The 6000-nt window shown below is 44.0% G+C and overlaps 1 long non-coding RNA gene across 1 annotated transcript in view; it reads right to left on the bottom strand.

The window, feature by feature from the left end:
• Positions 1-503: 503 nt before the first annotated feature.
• The window catches only part of LOC149864206 (uncharacterized), a 94461-nt gene continuing 88964 nt past the window's right edge, over positions 504-6000 (bottom strand). Inside the window, exon 4 of the long non-coding RNA XR_016442664.1 lies at positions 504-1219. This is a non-coding gene — a long non-coding RNA (uncharacterized LOC149864206). The remainder of the gene's footprint in view (positions 1220-6000) is intronic.

Genomic DNA, 6000 nt, shown 5'->3' with positions numbered 1-6000 from the left:
CCTCCCATTCTGAACCTTAACAGCAAAGACGTGGCGGGCGAGTAGAGGGTGTCAGACCACCCTAATTGGCACGGCAAGGGGGCGCCCGCGAGCTCACGGCCGCTCGCGGGGCCATCCGTGACACGGTGGACTACACAGAAGCTGGCTGAGGAACTAAGGCTTGGGTTTACTTAAGGTAGACTGGAGCTGGAAACTGAAGCAGACAGCTAAGATACTTGGCGGGGGGCGCAGATAAGTGGTGGCAAGGAAGAGACAGCCAGGAAAGAAACTGAGGCAGAAACCTGGTTGCTCAGGGGAAAAGGAAAAGGCAGTGGGGATAAGACAGTGGCAAAGAAACACAGGGTTTGGAGGCAGAGAGGAGCTCAGGACAGGTGTTGGAGGTGGCAGTGAGCCAGAAGCGGGACAGGGAGAAATGAGACAGAAGTTAGAGAGACAAGGAGCAGAGATTAGATTAGGGCCAAACCATAGTAAAGCAAAACCCAACTTAGGGGTCCAAATAACAGTTTTATTACACAGACGACACACTACACAGCCCCATGAAGTTATTGGTTCTCACACACACACACACCCACACACACCCACACAAGCACTCACAAAGGCAGCAGGAGAAAGAGACTCAGTGGAAGGGCTGGAGTCCAGGTGGGGAAGAGAAGCAGAGTCCAAGTCCTTGGTTGAAGAGGGAGTGGGAGGTGATAGCTATCTATCCAGCTGGAAAAGTGTCCTTGTCCAGTAGGTGTTGTCTAGAGTGGGGTTGCCGGCAGGGCCTCTGGGTGGAGAGGTGGTGTAGCATGGAGCTGGTCCAGATGGAGAGGGCATCCCACTGGGTCTGTCTTCACTGCCCCTTTTTATAGGAGCAGACCTTGTGTGACCCTAGTGACAAGAGGCATGCCCAGGCAAGGGTCAGCCCTTGGCATACTGAGCATGCGTGCTCCATGCAGGGATGTGCAGTTTCGGGTGTCTGTAACGGTGGAGTACAATGGTAGAGTTGCTGGTTCTGCAGGGTCTTTAGTCTTTCAAATGCTGGGTTCTTGTCTGTGTTCCTGGGTGAGGTCCATGGTTCCTGGATGAATCAATGCGAGGTGATGGCCCAGTCCTTACAGGCCATTCAGTAGAGGCCTGCTACCATTGTATTTCAATCATTTCCAATCACTGTCATTCATAGGGGAACCAATTTACACGGCAGGATACATGACTCATACAGTTGCAACACAGGGGATGCCTGGGCAGAGGACACAAGATGGAGACTTGACATACAAAAAGGAAACTTGACATTACTTTGGTTCACTTACAAACATAGGCCTAAACCATACAATATCTATATGAAACAATAAAAATCAATACAAAAATGATGATAATACAATATACAACAGTAAAAATCAATACAAACCTAATAATAATACAATATAAAACAGTGGCTATCCAAAACCAAAAACTTGCTACCAAAATAAAAATGTTAAAGCTTATCCTAAGTCTGAGCTCACTTATGCTTGTCTGTAGGGAATAGAGAGGGAGAGAAAGAAAAGCCAGAAATAATTGGAGAAGGGAAGGGAATGCACATCTATCATATATATATATATATATATATATATAAAGAAAAAAACTGGGGGTTTTGCTACACAATGTCTTGACTTATGACATATTCTTGAGTGACTCGGTCCTGTAAATACCAAGTGTATATTTTGAAAAGTATTGCAACTAGAAAATATGCATATCTGGTTGACTCGTCTAATGAAATAATATTCAAATCTACAGAATTTTCACTATTTCAAGCATATACCATGGTCACTTTTGTTCATTATTTTGCCTACAAGGTGAAACTTTTAATACTCCCTGATTTACATTAACAATAATGTGGCCGCATCTGATGTTCATTGAGATTGTATAATGCTTGCTTAAAAGAGAATTTTAAATACAGATTATGCGATTCCTTCCTTATAATAGTTTCTGCTTAATGCCCTTGTACTGCAGGGAATTTCATTAGTATGTGCCCTGATCTTGTCCTCCAAACCCTCATTGCTTTAGACAAGCATGGATTTAATTGAGAGAATACCAAGCTGTGACTGTGGCTCAGGTGTGAAGGCTGTTTCCCTCAGCAAATTAAATCCAATGTAATGACTGTGCTTTCTTTTCCTTACTCCTCGCTTATGAGAGATTTAATACTGCATATTAATTATTATGCTGGCCTGTCTTACTAAGATGCTGTTTCTCCTATCGTATTTTGAAAAAGATTGATGCAGAGATAAAATTGACTGTTTAATGTACTATGAGGTTGATTAACACCTTGTCACTGGATCACAAGGTAATAACAAGTCACCAGTTTTCACATGGCTTCAAAATGGCTTCAACTCCCTTGTTTTTGGATTCCCCTACTCCCACCAGGATAGTCTCCCATGTTTTCTATATTCTTGTGGTTAACTTGTCTATGGGCAGAGGAGTAAGTAGCCTGCTCCTAGCAAAGTCTTATGAACTTCATCATTCAATATTAAATTAATAATCCTTAAATAAGTAAATATATAATAATCTCCTGCATCTACCAGATTTTTTACCCATACCAATATTCAAAGAATCAATGCACTCAGAATTAAATGAGGCAACAAGGAACCCATTCTGAGGTTTTTCTCATCACTATCTACAGCACAGAAGATAGGAACCAAATGTCTGTTCTTAAATAGCAAGAGATGGTCATTTGAAGATACTAGAATAGTGAACTGAAGATGAGAAGATTCCCTCAAAACTTCCAGAAAACTGTTATGCTGGTCTGTATTGGGGAAATAAATCACAAGCCTGAATCTGGAATTTCCCCCCAATACATCTGAAACATCCCAAGTTAACAGAGTAATTCTCAAACCACAGCAAATATGGGCTGAAGAATAATTTGGTAGCAAAGCAGAAGAAACATACATGACATAGAGTTTCACTGAGAGAGTTGCAAAGTTTCTAAATGTCATATAATGCGTGAGTAAAGATGTGCATGCTTACAAAGGGTGGGGAAGATTTATTACTGATTTTCACTTCTGATCCCCCCAGGATGAAATGGTTTAGTACTGATTTTTTCCAGGGATGAAAAAGGGTGAGTCAGTAATTGAATCCAGTTAGCTGGAAAGTGCTGGCATCAAGTTTATAAACTCACAAATTTTTAAAGAGATTATTCCATCAGCGATCTACAAGCAGCCAGTAAATGTATTAGGAAAAAATTGGCATATCAAGTTGCTAGCCTCCATTTTGGAAGTGATTAAAAGACTTAACTCATCTGTCATCCAGCAAATATTTTACCAAAAGTTTAGGAGTACAACAAATTTAAAGTTTAGTGGCTATGTGCTGCCATGAGTTCATGGAGCCCATTATCTCTAAAAATAAATGAAAATTTAATATAATTTTACATTATAAGTTTGTTGAGCTACTTCACCTGATGTGCCAGTATCAAGCAGAAAAGAGCACCAGTCCTGGGACTTTATGCATTATGTAATATAAATCTAGGTTCTATATGCTTGGGTTTTTATTAGTTATCCCTCAGCATGATACCTAAGAACCTGCATCTAAATAGTAAAGAAAAAAGCGGGGGAATTTGATGATCCTATCCAGCCCTTCAGGGATTACAGCTCTTAAATAATGTGGCATCTTTGCACCATCTGTTTTGATGTGAGGTTTGATACAGCACTGCTGCTGAATACAAGCCTGATGCTATGTTGTAACTGCTTTGCACAGTGACAGGACAAAGCAGCCAGAAGAGTAGCTTTCTTAATCACTGACCTAGGTGCTGACTGCCACCTGGCCCTAAGCCCCTTGTATAGAGGACCTACCCAGCCAAGGTAATGAGCCTGGAAAGCCCTTACAATTTCCAAGTGAAGAACAGGCAAATGACATAAATTAGAGAAGCCCAGAGCCATTAAAAATTTCTGTTGAGACATCATCGTTCCCCACCATCAGGGTGGCAATAAGTTGTTACAGCCACATTTGCCTCTAGCCCCTACCTCTTAATCATGCTAAGCATAGCCCAGATTTGTGGGCCAGATGTATGTAGAAGTTTGCCATCACCTGTCTTCAATTTAGTGTGGTTTGATTTCATGTGCACTAAAGTGGTTCACTGTGGCTAGGGACAGACATTCAAAAAGCTGCAGCCTGAATTGATTCAATCTTTGCAGGTTTGTCTAACCTGCCTAGATTGAACCTATTTGCAAGTGAATAGAGATGCAGGAAATGCAGGTAGATGCCTGCAATGGCTCAGGCCAGAAGCCAGAGGGTCCTTGAGCACGCTGTCAGCTGCAGGGCAGCTATGCTGGGGCAAGGGCATGGCCAGCCCTGAAGTAAACTGGCCAGGGAGGGGTTTTTAAGTGACCTTGATGGGGCACCAGCCCTCTCATGGTTTCCAGGAAGCTCAAGCCTCTTCCTGGTAGGGGGTATGCTGTGGGTTGGGGCAGGGCAGAGCAGGCCAGGCATTGCTGCCACAGACTGTGTGGAGTGAGTGGCAGCACTGGGGCCATAACCCCCCAAACCCTCCTTTGTACCACTGGGTGTTTACACTTTCTTACAGTGGCTACACCTTAATGTAATATGAGCTGGGTAACATAGATCAGAGATAATCCTGCCCCGGAGTGGCATAAGCAGTGTGCAGGCTTAGCAAGTGCTTAAAACTAGTCTCAAGTGTTGATGTGTAGGAATGCAGGTGTCACGAGCTGCAAGGGCTCCCCAAAATTACTGTGTAACAAGGCCCTAACATATATTTTGCCACTTCTTATTTCAAAAAAGATTTTGTCTTGGAAACTTCAGATGAGATTTACAGGAGAAATCTAGAGCTCTTTTTGGCTGCAGTGAAATAAGGCCCCTAGTGCACAGTGCCAATTTGAAGAGAAAGAAGAGTATTGGGGAACTTGTTCACTAGTGTAATAGGAATACCATAATTTTTGCTTTTGCTAACTTTTAAAGTGCAATAGGAGCTTCATAGGCCCAGGGAATCTGTGCTTTCTCTAAAACAGCTGAGCCAAATTTTCAACTGGTATAACCTGGAATAGCTTACTGACTTCAAAGAAATTACACTCGCTGAGGCTCTGACCAGAATTTTAAAGGTAGACTGTTAAAATAATCTGTTTAAAAGATGACTGTGATTACTAGAGCCTCCCTCCCACTCTCAGGTGTTCCTCCACAATCTGTGGGCAAGGCACGAGCCCCCAAGGGCACACTTGCCTGCCTGTACACTAATACCAGGAGCCTGGGCAACAAGCAGGATGAGCTCGTCCTCCTGCTCAGTGCAAAGAAATATGATGTCATTGGGATAACGGAGACCTGGTGGGACTCCACCCATGACTGGACCACGGGTATAGAGGGCTATACCCTATACAGGAGGGATCGTGTTGACAAAAGGGGTGGGAGTGTAGCTCTCTATGTGAAGGAAAGCTACATGTCCCTGCAAGCTGATGTTGGCGACTGGCATGGACAGCTAGAGACCCTCTGGGTAAAAATTCATGGGGAATTCGGCACAGGGGACACAACGGTGGGAGTCTACTACAGACCTCCCACTCAAAGTCCCGTGCTTGACCAGGAATTCGCCCGGGAACTGACTGAGGCTGCTTGCTCCAGGACCTTGGTTGTCATGGGTGACTTCAATTACCCGGACATCTCGTGGGAAGATCACTCAGCTAAATCTGAGCAGGCGCAAAGCTTTCTCTCGTGCGTGGATGACCTCTACCTGACTCAAGAAGTCTATGGGCCAATGAGAGGCAAAGCGCTGCTTGACCTGGTACTGGCTACGGGGGACGACCTAATCGGCGACCTAGTGATTGGTGGGAAGTTGGGTGACAGCAACCACGAGCTGATCACCTTCACTATCCGCCGTAAAGCTGGCAAGTCAGTCAGCAACACAGAAGTCCTTGACTTCAGAAAAGCCGACTTTGATAAGCTCAAGAGGCTAGTCAATCAGGCCCTCAGGGACCATGACCCCAGGGAGATGGGAGTTCAAGAAGAGTGGTTGCTTCTCAAGGAAGCGATCCTCAGTGCACAAGCTAA

The sequence above is a fragment of the Crocodylus siamensis genome, chromosome 5, assembly GCF_052110815.1.
Source record: "Crocodylus siamensis isolate JL-2025a chromosome 5, ASM5211081v1, whole genome shotgun sequence".
Lineage (NCBI taxonomy): Eukaryota > Metazoa > Chordata > Crocodylia > Crocodylidae > Crocodylus > Crocodylus siamensis.
This window is presented reverse-complemented; position numbering and strand designations above follow the sequence as displayed.